Consider the following 18,526-nt stretch of genomic DNA (forward strand, 5'->3'; position numbering starts at 1 on the left):
TAATGTTTACACTCGGAATGTGGATTATCCTGAGTTTTTTAAACACCTATTCACTTCCTTTCCTAAGTTGAACGAGTATATATTGATAATGGGCGGTGATTTTAACTTATGTTTGAATCCCATGTTGGATAGATCCATAGGTATTCTGGCTTTACTGAATAAATCGGCTATTCTTATTAACTCTTTTATGTTTGATTCTGGGATTTCAGAAATTTGGAGATTTCTACATCCAAACAACAAAGAATTCTCTTTTTTTTCACATGTTCATCGTTCTTAATCCCAAATTGACTATTTTTTTATTGACTCTCGATTAATCCCATCTGTAGTTGATTGTAATTACGACATTATCGCCATTTCAGATCATGCTCCAATGAAACTTTCTATCAAGTTAATGGATACTTCTTCTACTAATAGACAATGGCGATTTAACCTTATTTTACTTCAAGACTCGGACTTTGTCAAGTTTATAAAGGATCAGATTGATTTCTTCTTTTCAACTAATACTACGGAAGAAGTTTCCAATGGAACTGTTTGGGACGCTTTTAAAGCTTATATCCGTGGTCAGATTATTTCCTATTCGGCTGTTTTGAAAAGACGTGTTAAGGATGAAATACTTTTGTTGGTTGATAAAATTAAAGAAATTGATAAAAATATGCTATTTCTCCCAGTAAGGAGCTATACAAACACAGAGTTGAACTTCAATTGGAACATAGCTTATTATTAACATCCTCGATTGAAAATCAATTAATGAGAACTAGAAGTGATTTTTATATTCATAGTGATAAATTGGGTAAATTATTGGCTAATCAATTGAAATTTGATTCGGTTAAACGTCAAATTACTAAGATTCGTAAACACGATGATACTTTCACAGTTGATCATGTTGGGATAAACAAAACCTTTCAAGAATTTTATACCTCTCTATATCACTCGGATTTTCCTCATGATTCCAATTTCATGCATGATTTTCTAGGTAAGTTGAATTTCCCGAAATTATCACCCGAAGATTGTTTATCATTAGAAACTCCCATTACAAAGGAAGAAGTAATAACTGCAATCTCATCATTGAATGCTGGTAAAGCACCTGGTCTGGATGGGTTTACAGTGGAATTTAAAAAATTTTTTTCCTCCATTCTCTCTCCAAGGTTGTCTAGAATATTCAAAGAAGCAATCAGTTTAGGTCAATTACCACAATCGTTTTACGAAGCCTCTATTTCCTTAATCCTTAAAAAGAATAAAGATCCTACTGATTGTGCATCATATAGACCGATATCTCTTTTGAATATAGGTTCAAAAATTTTTTCAAAAATTCTAGCAACTAGGTTAGAGAAGGTATTACCTCAAATTATATCTATGGATCAAACCAGATTTATTAAAAATCGTCATTCATCCTTTAATATTAGGAGGTTAATGAATATTGTTTATATTCTCTCACTTACTACCCCGGAATGTATTATCTCATTAGATGCTGAGAAAGCCTTTGACAGAGTCGAATGGCCTTATTTATTTAATGTTCTTGAGAAATTTAATTTTAGTCTGACATTTATATCTTGGATTAAATTGTTATACTACTCCCTGGTAGCCTCGGTTTGTACTAATAATCATAGATCTCCTTTTTTTCGTCTTTTTCGTGGTACTAGACAAGGATGTCCTCTTAGTCCTTTACTTTTCAATATCGCCCTTGAACCTTTAGCAATTGCTATCCATGACTCACCCAATATTTTTGGTATTACCCGTGGAAACGAAACACATAAATTATCACTATATGCAGATGATTTGTTGTTATACATCTCCAATCCGGAGAAGTCAATTCCTGCTATTCTAGGTTTGTTGGCTCAATTTAGTAATTTTTGTAGTTACAAATTGAATCTTAATAAGAGTGAATTATTCCCCCTAAATAAGCAGGTACCTATTTATGGACATTTACCATTTAAATTGGTTGCTGATTCATTTATATATTTAGGGTTAACAATTATGAAAAAGTATAAAGATTTATTTAAAGCTAATTTTTTACCTTTAATTGATCAGATTAAACTTTTGTTTACCAAATGGTCACCAACCTCTTTGTCTTTGACTGGTCGGATTAATGCTATTAAGATGATCATTTTGTCCAAATTTTTATATGTATTTCAATCGGTTCCAATTTTTATCCCAAAATCTTTTTTTGATAACGTAGACTCAAAAATTTCCTCATATAAATGGCAGAACAAAAATCCTAGGTTAGGTAAAAGGTATTTACAGAAACCTAAAAAGGAGGGGGGGCTTGCCCTCCTGAATTTCAGATTTTATTATTGGGCAATTAATATTCGATATTTAAAATTTTGGTTACAAGATTTGGATGTCTCTTTAAATCCACAGTGGGTAAATCTTGAATGTAATTCATTACAAGGGTTTTCCTTGGGTTCGGTTTTAGGAACTTCGCTTCCTTTTACTTCTTCCAAATTGTATAAACTAATGAATAATCCAATAGTTAAGCATACTTTACGGATATGGTTTCAATTTCGAAGATTTTTTGTGTTTAATCAATTTATTTTAGCAAGTCCTATTATATCTGATTTCCTTTTTCAACCTTCCACTATGGATCAAGCTTACTTTGATTGGAAAACCAAAGGTATAATACGTTTTCGTGATTTATTTCTGGACAATTGTTTCATGTCTTTTGATCAACTTTCTAATAAATATAACTTACCCAGATCTCACTTTTTTTAGATATCTACAGATTAGAAACTTTTTAATTACTGTTTCTCCTAATTTTCCACACGCATATCCAATGGATATTTTGGAAAAAATTTTAGATTTAAATCTCTCTCAGAAAAGTGTTGTAGCAATTATATATAATATAATTATGAATTTATGTCCTGATGTTACCAATAAAATTAAAGCTGACTGGGAAAGTGAACTTAACATTATTATACTGATTGAAAAATGGGAAAAAATTCTTCAGTTGGTTAATTTATCCTCTTTCTGTGCTAAACATGTGTTGATACAGTTTAAAGTAGTGCACAGGGCTCATTTGTCCAAAGATAAACTATCTCGTTATTACTCTTATATTAATCCAATACGTGATAGGTGTCATTCCGAGATAGCTTCTTTAACTCACATGTTTTGGTCATGTCCTTTGTTGGAAAAATATTGGAAAGACGTTTTTGACATTATTTCAATGGTTTTGAATATAGACTTACAACCTCATCCAATTACTGCTATCTTTGGATTACCAATGATAGATTCAAATTATCTAACCTCTTCAGCACGTAGGATGATTGCATTTCTTACTCTAATGTCTAGAAGATCCATTTTGCTGAATTGGAAAGAGATTAACCCTCCTACGGTATTTCATTGGTTTTCACAAACTATGGTATGTTTGAATTTGGAAAAAATTAGAAGTGCGGTTTATGACCCTTCCATTAGATTTGAAAAAACTTGGAGGCCATTCATTCAGCATTTTCATTTGATGTAATTTGACCATTTCCAAACTTGTTTTATTTCTCTGTACTGTTGGTTGAGAGGAATGGAGTCGTCGGCACTAAGGTTTTCTTCTTTCCCATTTTCAAGTTGTTAGTATTGTCCAAGTCTTTTAGTTTAGTTGACTAATTCTGTTTAGTTTAGTTTTTTTTTGGGATGGGGTTTGTTTTTTTTTCTCTTTTTTTTCTTCTTCATGATTTTTCTTCCAGGTTTTTTTTGCTTTGTATTATTCATTATTATTCTACACAATTAGGAGCTTCATCAATTTTTACTATTTGGTTTTACAATTACTCATTTTAAATGTAACAATGTATCTCCTACTACTTGTATTTTTGCTTTGTTATGTTTTCATTCTATGAAATTAATAAAAAGATTGAAAAAAAGAAAAGAGAAAAAGAGTTTACTTCCATCGGAAGGTCAGAATTGTTGATCGTCATGTGAAGATTACAAGTTGTTCAATTCTGTTTGCAGTTTCTCAGAAAATGCAACAGTCTTTGCCTGCTTGACAACTTTTGGGTATTTGCAAGTAACTGGCAAGAACACTTGTGTGAAAAGCGTCAGGTATAGGGCCTCCTGAGGTTACGACAGGGATCTGCTCCTGTGAACTGTTTGTAACCTCAACAATTCGCAAGTCAGAAATGCTGTTGCATACTGAGCTGTCGGGAGCTGTCTGCAGCACTGCAGCAGCCGATAAATCCATGCCACTGGTCTCCCAAGCGCTCATTCATAGGTACAAATTGTAAATGAGTTGGGCCTTTATAAACTGGTGAGGACCTGTAGTGACCTTTCCAACATGAGAGAGCCTTGCTACAGTCCCTTGACAGTCAAAGACATTAGCAATGCTGACTCTCCTATTATCAACCTCCTGATAGTCATTGTTGATCAGAACCTCCATCGCACAAGCATCATAAATACTATGGCTACAATCAAGTCAAAGCAACACACACACAATGCTGGAAGAACTCAGCAGGTCGGTCAGCATCTACGGAAATGAATAAACAAGTCAACCTTTCAGGCCGAAACCCTTTTTCAGGACTGAGAAGGAAGGGGAATGACACCAGAATAAAAAGGTGAGGGGAGGAGAAGGAGTCTAGCTAAAAGGTGATGGGTGAAGTCAGGTGGGTGGAGAAGGTCAAGGGCTGGAAAAGAAGGAATCTGATAGGAGAGGAGAGTGGACCAAAGGAGAAAGGGAAGGAGGAGGGGACCCAGGGGAAGTGATAGGCACATGAGCAGAGGTAAAAGGTCAGAGTGGGGAAGAGAGAAAGGGCAGGGGAATTTTGTTTCAAAAATGAGAAATCGATATTCATGCCATCAATTTGAAAGGTCTCAAGTCAGAGGCAGGGTTTGCAGTTGGAGCTAACTTTCCTTCTGAAGTCCCAAAGCATTCTGCTTTCTACAAAGCACCAGTCAGGAATATAATGGAATATTTCCTACCTGACTGAATGAGTTCAGTTCCAACAACACTCAAGAAACTGAACACCATCCAGAACAAAGTCGCCTATTTGAATTGGATGCTTTACAAAAATAACTAAGAATGGTATGCCGAGAATGACCAAAAGATCGAGCGATGAATTAAAAACAAATGTTAGGCATTTGTGGAGACTTACCATTGCTTTAAGGAAAAGGAACAGTGCCTTTTAAATACAGAAGCCCAGCAGAAAGCCCTTAACCTAAAGAATAAATGCTGGATGGAAATGGAGTTGCAAGTTATGGCGCATGTAGGGTGTACAAGGACCATCAAGATCATTTATGGGCCAAAATATGCATGGCCCCATCCCAAAAAGAGTGAAATTTTAGACAAATTTGTAAGGTACAGAGATGTTGTTAACATCCATTTTGAGTACCTACTGCAACTCTGCCCTTGATGTGATGTCAACAAATTTTGGACAATGGATTCTCAAAGAATCAAGATTGTTTAACGTCATTTCCTGTAAACAAGTGTAAAGGAGAATGAAATAATTGTTTCTTCAGATACAATGCAGCACAAAAAATACAGCAAGATAAAGAACACAATAATTTAAAAAACAATAAATAAAATTACATAAGGTAGCTTATATACATTGGATGTTCTAAGCACAAGAGTGTCAGTAGATAAGGTGACTGACAGGAAATGCTGAAGTACTGGTGGGGTGGGTTATGTGGTTAGAGGTGTTGATCAGCCTTTGGGACACAAAGCTAAAAGCTAAAATAAAGCTCTTAAATTGAACTAAGTGTGTCAGTCTAATGGCATTTATGTGAAATGTCTTTTTGGTCTCACAAACCTTGAATGATCTACACAATTTTAGATAATCTGTGATTTATTTGTTGCTAATCTCCAGGTGTCACACATATAGCATTTTTTTCCAAAATAAAATTCGAGAATTCTTGCTGATCATTTGCTTCTTTTCCATATTTTCATTTGGATATTAAATAATTTCAGATGTGATTTATTAAAGTTTCTAATTAATTTTGAGGGAAGCTGCAATAGCAAAGCCTGAGTAATGTATAACCTTTAGATAACTACTTACATTGTAGTGCTTGCGTGATATTTGGCAACTTTTTAATGTTGTAGTTGCATATAATTTTAAATTAAGTATATACGTATGGAACTTTTCTTTCTCTAAAGAAGTTCAGAGTATCTTAATCAGACAAAACCATGAACTGTTCTCCATACAATTTAATGGTGGCCACAAGAGGATTGCTTTGTTTGAATATAGTACTGCATGATTGCTTCCAGCGGGACTTTTTTTGTTTAGAGTTTTGGCTGAAAGTATCCTAAAAATTGTCACTTATCATGTCAATTCTTCAGGGCTGTCATTAGTTCTCCTCCATTGTTCTTTTAGGTCACCTGCTATTTGATTATATTGCTTTATATTTTGATTTATTTTGCATATCAAGTTATTTTCCACTTTCTCCATGAGCCACAAATGACATCCTTTTGCTTTTGGCTTTCTACCAATGTCTCTCACTCTTTAGCAGTCTGCTTACACATGCCTAAAACAGACTTGATCTTAGAGGTGGCTGAAATCCATCTCATTCTGTCCTTGTGAGAAATTTCAGTGATTGCACTGGAGTGCAGAGGAGATTCATCAGGATGTTGCCTGGATTGGAGACCTTAGTTATGAAGAAAGCTCAGGTAGACTTGACTTGTTTTTTTTCCTGGGATGAAGGAGACTGAGGGGTGTCGTTTAGGAACTATATATGATTATGAGAGGCATAGATGTGGTGTATAGGCAGAATTGCTTTCCCATGGCAGGGGTATCAAAAACATGAGGAATACATTTAATGTGAAAGAATGGAGTTTTAAAGGAGATCTGATGGGTAAGATTTTCATTCAGAGAGTGGTTGATATCTGAAACTTGCTGCCAGAGGAGGTGGTGGAATCAGATACAATAGGACGTATTTAGGTAGGCATTTAAAGTAAGGTATAAAATGTTACAGCTCTAGTTGAGGCAAATGGGATTAGTGTAGATGAATAAAACTGATTAGTGTGGGTATGATGGGCCAAAGGCAGTTTTTTATGCTTCAGTTTTCCTTGTGATAGAATTATTTATTCCAGACTGCTTCAAAATAAAGTTTGGCTGTGAAGCTATTTCATGGGGGTTAGTAAATTGTGGGCATGTTATGTTGGCAATGGAGGGAAGCGACACTTGTCAGTGCGTATTCAGATTGTGTTGGCTGTTGACGCAAATGTATTTCACTGTAGGTTTCAATGTACATACAACAAATAAAGCTAATCTTTTAATTCTTTTGCTTTAGTGCTTTTTTTAGTTAAAGGAAATTTTTGTATATCCAAAAATACTGATCTCAATTTGGTTACGCTGACTCAGCAGTCAGATAAATCATTGCCTCAGTCTTACCTGGGTTCAATGCCAAGGTCACGGCATTCCAGGATGTACTGGGACATCTGGGTGCAATGAATAAAGTCCCACCTATAAAACTGCTAAGAAATTAATAGTTATAGAGTCATGGTGCCAACTTTGTTGTTTGTTAAGTCTGCCAGGCTTTGGAGTACTTCTGATATTCCAAAAGATTCAAATGTCATTATTTTAAAAAGTTACAGAATGATCTCTTGACCTCGCAATCTACCTCATTATTGTCCTTGCACTTTATTGTCTAACCAAAGTAGATTTTCTCTGTAACTGTCCGAGAACACTGTATTCTGCAATCTGTCATTGTTTTCTCATTGTACTATCTTTGTCTCTATGTTTTGAAATTATTTTCCTTGATGGTATACAATACTCAGTTTCCCCCCCTGTATTTTGGTTCATGTGTCAATAATAAACCAATTAAAATGGAATTAGGAGTCCTCGTGCAAGACTCCCAGAAGGTTAATTCACAGGTTGAGTCTGTGGTAAAGAAGGCAAATGCAATGTTGGCATTTATTTCACAGGGAATAGAATATAAAAACGAGATAATGCTGAGGCTTTATAAGACACTAGTCAGGCTGCACTTGGAGTATTGTCAACAGTTTTATGATTATGAAGACATGTAGTCCTCTTTTATTGTCATTTAGTAATGCATGCATTAAGAAATGATACAATATTTCCTCTGGTGTGATATCACAAAACACAGGACAAACCAAGACTGAAAAAACTGACAAAACCACGTAATTATAACATATAGTTACAACAGTGCACAATACCATAACTTGATGAAGAAGTCCGTGAGCACAGTAAAGTTCAAAGTTTCTCAAATGTCCCACATCTCACGCTGACAGGAGAAGAAGGAAAAACTCTCCCTGCCATGCCGACCACAATCCGACTCTGAGTCATTGGAAAACTTCGAGCTCTGATCAGCTCTCCGACACCGAGTACTGAGCGCCATCTCTGTCTGAACGATTCAACTTCCTTCTCGGTCGCCAAAAGCAGGCAAGGCTGGGGATTTTGAGGCCTACCCTCCGAAAGATTCACGACCACACAGTAATGACAGCAGCGAACGGGCGTTTCAGAAATTTCTCCAGATGTTCCTCTGTGCTTTCACATCCATTCTCCATCAAATCAGAATTGTCCATGGCCCCTATTTAACAGATACGATATCATTTTTCACCAGAGGGCTGCACATGTGTGGTGCGCTGCCATCTTCTCCTCCCGACAGTTTTGGGCCCCTTATTTCAAAAAGGATATATTGTCGTTGGAGAGAGTCCAGAGGAGGTTCACAGGGATGAATCTAGGAATGAAGGGGTTAACATATGAGGAGCGTTTGGCAGCTTTGGGCCTGTACTCACTGGAATTTAGAAGAATGCGGAGGGACCTCATTAAGGCCTATCGAACGTTGAAAGGACTAGATAAGGTGGATATGAGAGGATATTTCCTATGGTGGGGGTGTCCAGAACAAAAGGGCAGGGGTGACCTTCTAGAACAGAAGTAAGAAGGATCTTTTTTAGCCAAAGAGTGGTGAATCTGTGGAATGCTGTGCCACAGACTGTGGGGGACGCCAAGTCCTTTGGTATGTTCAAAGCGGAAGTTGATAGATTCCTGATTGGTCAGGGCATCAAGGGATATGATGGGAGGGCAGGTGTATAGGGTTGAATGAGATCTGGGATTAGCCATGATGAAATGGTGGAGTAGAGTCGATGGGCTGAATGGTCTAATTCTGCTCCTATGTCTTAAGGTCTTTATTCTTACATTTCTTCTCTTATCTTTAAAATCTGCATTGAATTGAGTGGTGTCTAGATCCTGCAACTGATCTGATCTGAATCTCTCAAATTTCTGCCCTGCTGTTAGACCTATGTATGAGTGTACTGACAGATTCACTGTCAAAAATATGTAAGTGAATTTAAATATTTGGATTTGATCACTGCATATGCTGAAGTTTTGAAATTTCAGTCATGAACTTCCAGAATTTATCAGTAAAACTTATGGAGACTGCCTGATATAAATATTTCAGAATCAGAATCAGATTTATTATCATGCATGTAACGTGAAATTTGTTAACTTAGCAGCAGCAGTCCAATTCAGTACATAATATAGAAGAAAAAAAACCAAAATATAATAATAATAAATAAATAAATCAACTACAATACATGTATATTGAATAGATTAAAAATTATGCAAAAAACAGAAATAATATATATTAAAAAGTGAGATAGTGTCCAAGCTTGAATATCCATTTAGGAATCGGATGGCAGAGGGGAAGAAGCTGTTCCTGAATCGCTGAGTGTGTGCCTTCAGGCTTCTATACCTCCCACCTGATAGTAACAGTGAGAAAAGGGCATGCCCTGGGTGCTGGGTGCTGAAGTATTTCCAGTATTTGCTGCCTTTGTTTCAGATTTCCAAAGCCTGATGTACGTATTTGGATTAGTTTTAGGCATTGTCTCAGTGCAGCTTTAAAATAGCTCTTCTGCTGTATGGAGGTTTTCAGTATTGAGCTTATCACTCTGCATCCGAAGAGCAATTAGCATTGAGTCTAACGATGACAGTTTGCAACCACAAGTTTTTAATTCACTTGTTAAAAAGCACTGATAAAAGGATGGTCAGCATTCCTTTTCTGAGGAAGGCAAGATACTTAATACTTTAAGTCAACAGCCAGGGTCTGCTGAATATTTCTAATGTTCTCTGTTTTCATTTCAGATTTTCACCATAAGTAGTATATTTTTGAACACAGTAGATTCCGATTATTTGGGACAGATCAGGATCAGAGTATTTTGGGCCAACTAAGTGGCTGCCCCAATTAGCTAAATTTTCATGGAAATAGTTAAAAAGGTATAAAATAAGACAAACTACTGTTTAACTGAGTAATAATTTATGTATTTAAATGAAACACAGAACAAATTAGAATCTACCAATACCACCACAATATGATAATACTGTGAGATGTTTCCTAATAGCTATCAATGGAGGAATTCACCCGGTATACGCTGCCATGTTCTTTTACTACTACTACTACATTGACTCAGGCCTAGGGGGCCGGTATCAGGCAAAATGTTCTTTTGATTACTGCAAATGAACAAAATTAGTGCAGATACCTAGTGTAGATAATGGTCTGCCTTCATACAATGCTTTCAATGACTGCATTCTCCAAATCTTCACTTTCATTGTAACTTTCAAGATGATTGTCGATACCTTCAAGTTCTTCATAATTCTTAACTTGTTGAAGTTGTGAAATTGTCTCATTTTCACTCCTGGCCGTTTCTGGCATCTCCAAGTCTGAATGCTTGAAACTGCAGTGAGCCAAGCAGTTCTGAATTGTCTTCCTGCTTATTCTCACCAACTGTCAGTGACAAAAATTGCTGTTTTTTGAACACAAACATAAACAGACTCTTTAAAGACTGTTTGCTCTGAGTATGGTGTAGTGTAGACACTAATGGCCTGATAAGTACAGACTACTGACACTAGTTAGAAGCTGTTTGGCAACAGCCCCCGTCCCAATTAAGTGGCATAGTGTCCCAGTAAACAAAAGGAATCCCAGCTATTTTCTTGATGAGTTTTTATTCTTTAAGAGTTGTCCCAAGTAAGCAGCTGCTCTGTTTAACCAAGGGCTCGATGAACTGAAATCTACTGTGTATGGTATTCTGAAAACAGGTCAATTTCTGATGTTATTCTTTAATCAATGGGAAGTAATTATAAACTAAATAATTACATTAAAAGAGTATAAGCACTAATGTGCTGGAAGGTTGCAATATGCTAGTAGGGCATTATAAAATTTTCAGAAGATGCACTGCATTTTGGAACCAAGGAATGCTTGATGAAACATTTTGGCTGACTTCCAGCATCCTTGCTGCAGTTTCTATTTAAAGTAGAACAAAGTGTGTTTTGATGAACATTTGCCCATCACTCTTTGTGTAACCTTTTGTTCTTTTTCAACATGCTCATGGCTGCATTGGTTGGTGAAACTCAATGTCAGTAATGGGCACCCTGCTCCAGCACAGTGAGTACTGGTCTATGACAGACATTCCAGATAGAGTTAATAAACAACTAATCCTTTGTGCTCTGTATATTCAATATATTTTTTTATTTTAAAAACTAATCTCCCATTTCAATTCCACATGGCATAATGCCAATTGTCATTCGCTGCCTCGTAAGTACAGTGCCTTGGAAGGAAGAATAATGATTGTATTAGAAATGCATGCTTACATCTGCCGAACCTATGAGTCAGTGCAGCCTTTTGAGGTTATAGTAACATTTTAAAAACACTGTAGTAGTAGAATCTTGGCAGAGAATCATGTTTTTGATGTAAAGTAGACCTCCCTTGAATCCGATGTAAAGTATGTTTGCTCCAGTCTAAGAAGCTTAAAGAAAGAGAGATGGAATTAGTGATTAAAAAATGGGGAAGTGCAGGAGAGGGAATGGATCGTGCCAGTGTGAGGGTGGAGTGAATACACTGGGAATGGGAGAAAGAAAATGCAAAAAAAGGCAAATAAATACATTCTCCCTGCAATCCTTGCCCTTACTAAGGATTACCTTATTGTTGGATACTATACTACTTATTTCCTACTACCAAAGAGACAGAGAAAGACAATAAAGAAGCCAGGAAAAAGAAAATAAAATGAGGAAAGAGAAAAGGAAAGAAATAATCAGTTGAACATACAGATTGAATTTAGGTTAATAAAAACTATATTCTTTGACTTACTGTGGATGATATGGTAGATGATCCAACAGTTTTTCTTTTTACCAGCTTTTGAGAAGCTTTACATTGGTTGTCAGCTAATAAATTGCCATTGTAACCTTCTGAAGATAGGTATAATCTGGAACCGATCTTTGCTCCTTCCTTGCTCAGAACCTCATTGCATTCTTTGCTGTACACTATTGGGAATCTGCATCTTAGATCAGTTTTTAAAGCAAGTTTGTTTATTCCATCTATGCCAACTCCCTTGCACTGTTACCACACTCCCTAGTATTCTGCCTTGTGATTTGCCTAGGCAGCTCCTGTTTGTTACATTGTTAGTATCTGCCTTAATGTTCAATGTGATCCTTTAGACTCCAGCTGCTGCAGAGGTTAGTTACTGATAGAAATTGGGTAAATATTTTCCTGTGAAGTAGAAAGACTGAATCATCAAGGTCTAGCACTGCAGATAAACTTGCTAGGGCAGGAGATCAAGTGGCTTTGCTTGGCAGTCGAAAATTAGAATCTGAAAGTAGTGTCCACCTAGTGTACTTATGTGCATTGCAGTTGCCCTTTTGCACTGGTAAGTGTTTAAAGGAAATGCAAATTAAATTGAATTTAAGGAGGCAATCTTGAATGTTGGATTAATTTAGTACTAAAGTGCAATGCAGAGATTTCACACAAAACAAGATCTATGATTTTAAAGGGAAGTGATCAGCCACACAGTACTTTTACACAGATTCCTCTGTTAAAGTTGATTGTAGTGCAATAGAATAGGGTCATTATGTCAATAAAGCAATCCAACTCCTATTGTGACATTTTTGCTGATCCTGGTTTCACTGGGAAGCAGGGGTCAGGAAGGACAGATGATGGATAGAGACACCAGCCTCTGTCTCTGCAGGAAGTCAGTGAAGGATGGTATCCTCTGTTTCCTCAGAGGTATTGTTGGTTTGTCTTGTTGACTGTAAGTGACAAGTTTAACTTGAAGAAGAAACATAAGGTCATTATAGACCAGTATCAAAAGAGATGGAATGAATTATCTTTAAGTCAGCTACTCCATTATGATGCTGAAATGTTTAAACTCCATAATATTCCTTTGTAAATTTACATAGTAAGTTTGTAAATGATCGCTTTGCAGTGTTAATTCCAGGCAGATTATGAATACTTCTTACAAATCTGGTATGATGTAATTATATTTTAAACATTTTGGTTGTGATATTATTTTTGTTTGACTGCTTGCCATATATTGTCAGGATAATAACAGGTTTCAACTTGTTCAGTCAAGATGGACTGTATAAGTGAACGGCAAAAAAAACCATTCAATGTAAAGCTAATTGTCTGGGTGAGACATTCTTCTACTCTAGAATTCAGTGTTCTAGCCAGAATCAATTCAGGTGCTTTTAACTTCAAGGCTCTAACCAATCCGTTAACTGTAACTGGAAAGATGTTTTCCAAATGATTAGTTTCCTGTGGGCCAATAGTTTAAACAGATATCTCCTCATTGCATTCAAAACCTTATTATGCATGTTTGTAGAGGAATTTAATACTCTTCTGGTATGGTGAAGATATTTAGGGGATAATGCAGAATTTTTGTAAGTCTAGTGGTGTCATTTTATGTTCTCATTGGTGTGAACCTATTTCATGGGCACTGCTGAGGAGAAGTGTGTTATAGTCTGTCATCCTCCTCAGTCTAAATAAACTGCTGTGCAGCTGGGTGTTAAACTTGCTAACCAGCAGACCTCAGATAATCAGGTTGCACAACTGCTCTTCCCTCCCCATCATCCTCAGCACGGATGCCCCCTTTGCTGTACACTCCACAAGATTGGATGGCCAAACACCCAAGTAACCACATTATTAAGCTTGCTGTTGATAACAGTGGTGGGGTCATTACCAACAACGATGGCATGGCCTACAGTGAGGAGGTGGAAGAGTTTGAGGCATGGTGGCAGGCAAATAGTGTCCTCCTCAATATCAACAACACGAAGTTGATGGTTATGGACTTTAGCAGAACTCACGTCACTCACACCCATCTTTTCATCAGCAAGCAGTTTCATACACCTGGGAATGCACATCTCGCACAATCTCTCATGATCCCAGAACATATTCTACACAATCAGGAAAGCTCACCATGCCTCTGCTTTCTGAGGAGGGTGAAGAGAAATGGATGTTGCACATCTGTACTCATGTCGTTCTATTAATGCGCAGTAGAGAGTATCCTAACAAATTGCATCACTGCATGGTACGGAAACTGCATTGTGGTGGACAGATACGCTCTACAACATGTTTGTCAAACTGCCCAAAGTATCACCAGCACCAACCTAGCCACCAGCTGGGACATGTATACAGAAGGGTGCTGGAAAAGGGCCAGCAATGTCATGAAGGATCCCATGCACCCTGCTCATGAACTGTTGGGCCCCACCTCTGTCAGGGAGGAAGTTACATAACGTCCATGCCAGGGCCATCAGACTCAAAAACAGTTACCTTCCCCAGATAAGAAGACTGATTAGCATCTCCACCCACTAACCCCCCTCCCCACATCCTCATCCACCACTACTTTATCATTTCCTTTTAGTCACCTTATGTACAGACACTGCTGTGCCTCGCAGAACTTTGTGGACATATAATCCATCTATGTATAGAAACTATTTTATGTATTATATTTATTGTGGCTTTTGAAAATTGTTATTGTGTTCTTTATTGTTACTTTGGTGATACTTTGGATCAAAAGTAACAATTATTTCATTCTCCTTTACACTTGTGTACTGGAAATGATATTAAACAATCTTGAATCTTGAATGTATTGTTACTTTTCACATTTGACTAAGTAGTATTCAGTTCTCCGCTAAGGTCCAAAGGTGATTATATCCTGTGGCCATGTACATGATAGCTGTGTTAATCTTCAAAACTGGAAGAAGGGAATCTGATTAAAATCTCATTTGGAAACTTCTCAATTGACCTCGGAGATGACCAGTGGAAGACAATGTAGCACTGTTTGTGATATTCATTTTTATGAGTAATGGAAGAAGGATAGACCTGGATTCATATGGTCCCTTTCACATCCTTTTCAGGACATTCCAATGTCCAAATACTTTGGATCTAGTTGCTGTTATTATGCAGATAATGTGCCAGCCAGCATTCAAAGTTGTTCAGAAATGATCAGAGTATGTATTTTAGCATTGTTAATTAAAGACATCATTTCCACTAGCACACTAGGTATAGCTTCCCTGTTAAAATTTGAAATAGTGTAATGGGAAATTACTGTCCACTTACCAGCCAATGAACATCCAAAAGAGCACCATTGATAGAGGAGCCCTCTCAGGGGACCTGTGAGAGTCATTTTAGATTTTTGTGCTGAAGTCAATGTATCAGCAATTTAATAGAACTATTCTATAATATAATGCCAGTCTAAAAGCATGCACATAGTTCATCAGAATGTAGTCTGATCTGAAGAGGTTAACAGAAGTGTTATGAATGGAATGAATGCATGGAAATTTCTCTTGACATGTAAATGTATCGGAAAATGTTTCAACTGACAGCAATGTGGGGTCAATATAAGTAACTCATTTAAATAGTTGATTTAGCTGCATGGCTATTGGAAATTACAGGAAGGGTCTTCAAATATAATGCAACATACCACCAAAAGATGGACATTTGGTTCATGTATTGTCATGCTTCAACAAAATAGGTTGAATCCCAATGCTGCAGTAACCAACAACCACAGAGTCTACTCTCCTGAGAGGTGACAACCACAGTAAAAATGAAAAGCACTGAGTACATTCAGCCAGAGACTTATTCCACCGAGGTGCAACACAGAGCGTCATAGGAAGTCATCAAACTTTACAACTCCTCCCTTGGCGGGTCAGACACCCTGAGCCAATAGGCTGGTCCTGGACGTATTTCATAATTTACTGGTATAATTTACATATTACTATTTAACTATTTATGGTTCTATTACTATTTATTATTTATGGTGCAACTGTAATGAAAACCAATTTTCCCCCGGGATCAATAAAGTATGACTATGACTAATAGCTTTATGCAGATTTGGTGCATAATCACTTGAAGCATTAAGGTCTAGGTTTGGCCCAAGGAACTGATTGAAGATATTGAGGCTCCATAAAAAAAAGTGTAGGAGTTGAAATCTAATTACCCAAGTGTCGACTGGGAATGGAAATTAAATGTTTTAGAAATAGTGGATATGTCTGAAGATTTTTAAGATGGGGAAGACAGTGGATGTACCTCAGCAAGACAGATCTTTTAAGATGCGTATAGATGTTAGATTCAGGGAAAAAATGTATAAACTTTGTAGCAAAAAGTGTAGATTAAATACCAGTGGAGCAACATTTGGTTTCTGAAGCAGAAGAGAGAAAAATATGGTAGCTATCAATTCTTAACTGTGCTTTCTGTAAGAGCAAAGCACATTTTTGTTATTGAGAATCCTTTGCTAGTTAGCAGAGGCTGATTGCCTTGGGAAATCAAGGAAGAATTCATTAGGTTTTTTCCCCCTTAGTTAACAACAGTTTATCTCTTTATCCTTTGCCTGTTTGAAGTGATGCATGGTTAATTGACACAATAGTAATGAATATGGACTGATCAAAGTCATTTACTTCAAACAAAATCTCTCTTCATTAATGCATGATACACTGAGATTTTTCAATATTTTCTGTTAATAATTCAGTATATGGGAACTATATCATCATCTGCATGGAGTGTGTTTGCCAAGTCTAAAGCTCTGCAAGATGGCACCAGCGACCAACATGACTAACAGCGATGTCCTGCAGACAGTTCACGAAACTACTACTTCTTTTAAATATACTTCTACTTCTAATCTCCATGTGATTGGAGCTTGTAATTTACATTTTGTTGTAGTGTTTTTTGACTGACTGAGTGATGTGGTGCTTTTGCTGTCTGCAAAAGGATTGGCAAGTTTGAGGACAGAGTTTGCCTAGTGGCAGAGTGCAAAGCCATGATTGGCTCCAACTTGCTGATTAAAGTGTCGAGCAAGATTGAAATCAACGAGGATGAAAGCGGAAGGCAAGAGGGTGATCAGCACTGTCTGAATCTTTGAATCATCTGCTTGCATTTGACCATTCTCTTGCTCTCACTTGCTGCTGCTGGAGGAAGGTGCAGGAGGCTTGTCCTATGTAAGGTTTGATCGGCGCGATTTGTTGATTGGATTCATTTTTAGAGGACTGCAGTTCATGTTATAATGTGTCTCTGGCTTCTGCTTATGCCTTTTTAAAAAATTTCTGTTTTGCACAATTTTGATCGGGGTGGACTGGCTCTGTGACTGGCAGTCAACAAACAACACTGCGCTAAATTGAACTAAACCAAATCGCCTCTGATCTGGGCCGACATTTACGTGCCGGGCGGCACCTAATTAATTAGCTTGTTTATTTCGGCTTTTTTCTCAAAGATGTGCTGGGTGCGTCCCGGCTACCGCTGCATGCTTCGTGGATTGGTATCGGTCCACGGCCCCGAGGTTGGGGTGGTGGGACACTGGGGTGTGATCTCATCGTCGTCTGTTTCCATCAGGGCAGGCAGGTCATCTTTTTCTATGTCTGCCTGCCTTGATGTCGAACGTCGAAGTTCGTCGTCTGCTGTGGCTGATGTGGAACTTGAAAAACGACAGTATACTTGACTGCCTAGCCTTGCGCATTTTTCTATCATACAGTTCTTTGTCAGGACTCAAACCATCCTGCAAATATGCCCTAAACCTATGTACCCTTTCAAAATTAAAGTTGTACTTTTCTGCAATCATTACAGCGAAAATCTCACGCAGTTGCTTCAAGTTCAGTTCCTGGACGACTTCACTTTTGGTCCGTTCGCTACTGCATTTGGTTTTGATTGTTATCCTTTCCTCTTCCAATTGCATCAGCTCTTATCTATCAGTTCTTGGTCATGGGATGCCAAAACCTCTTCAACATCATCTTCGTCAACTTCCACAAGCCAAACTCACTTTGTCCTTACTTCGTTCACCACGATCGAAACGCTTAATTATGTCTAGTTTTACACTAAGTGTAACACCTTTACGAGCTCTTTTAGGCTTTTCCGATACCTTAGGACTCATCTTGCTAATGGATGCTCAAAATAAATAGAGATAAAGCACAGATGCTCACAAGCACGTGTTTAAGCAATGATGGCTAGAATGCAGTTTCGGGGGAGGAGCTTGGCTGCTCGGGGTGCACGCTGCCTTTTTTCGCGAGTGGCCTTTTTTCATAACAGCGAAAACACCTTCTGTTAGTGAAAACAGGTAACTAATGTAGGTCTTTCATAACAGCGAGGTTTTGTAAAGCGAACTTTCGAAAAGCGGGGGACACCTGTATACATGAAATTCTTTTTTTCTTAGCAGACATCCACGAAAACAGAGAAGTGCCCCAAAGAATGAATGATGGTTAAAACATTAGAACCCCGAAGACCACCCCCCAACTCCTCCTCCCACGCACAAGCAACAGCAAGGCAATCACCCCCCCCAACCCCCACCAGCAAAAAATCATCAGGACCCTCCACCGAGTAACTCAAGCAATCAGCAAAGCATCAA

The 18,526-nt window shown here is 37.5% G+C and overlaps 1 protein-coding gene across 6 annotated transcripts in view; it reads left to right on the plus strand.

The window, feature by feature from the left end:
* The window catches only part of greb1l (GREB1 like retinoic acid receptor coactivator), a 294,398-nt gene that overhangs the window by 62,876 nt on the left and 212,996 nt on the right, over positions 1-18,526 (plus strand). The gene's annotated exons all lie outside the window — the stretch shown is intronic.

This window comes from Mobula birostris, chromosome 1 (genome assembly GCF_030028105.1).
Source record: "Mobula birostris isolate sMobBir1 chromosome 1, sMobBir1.hap1, whole genome shotgun sequence".
NCBI lineage: Eukaryota > Metazoa > Chordata > Chondrichthyes > Myliobatiformes > Myliobatidae > Mobula > Mobula birostris.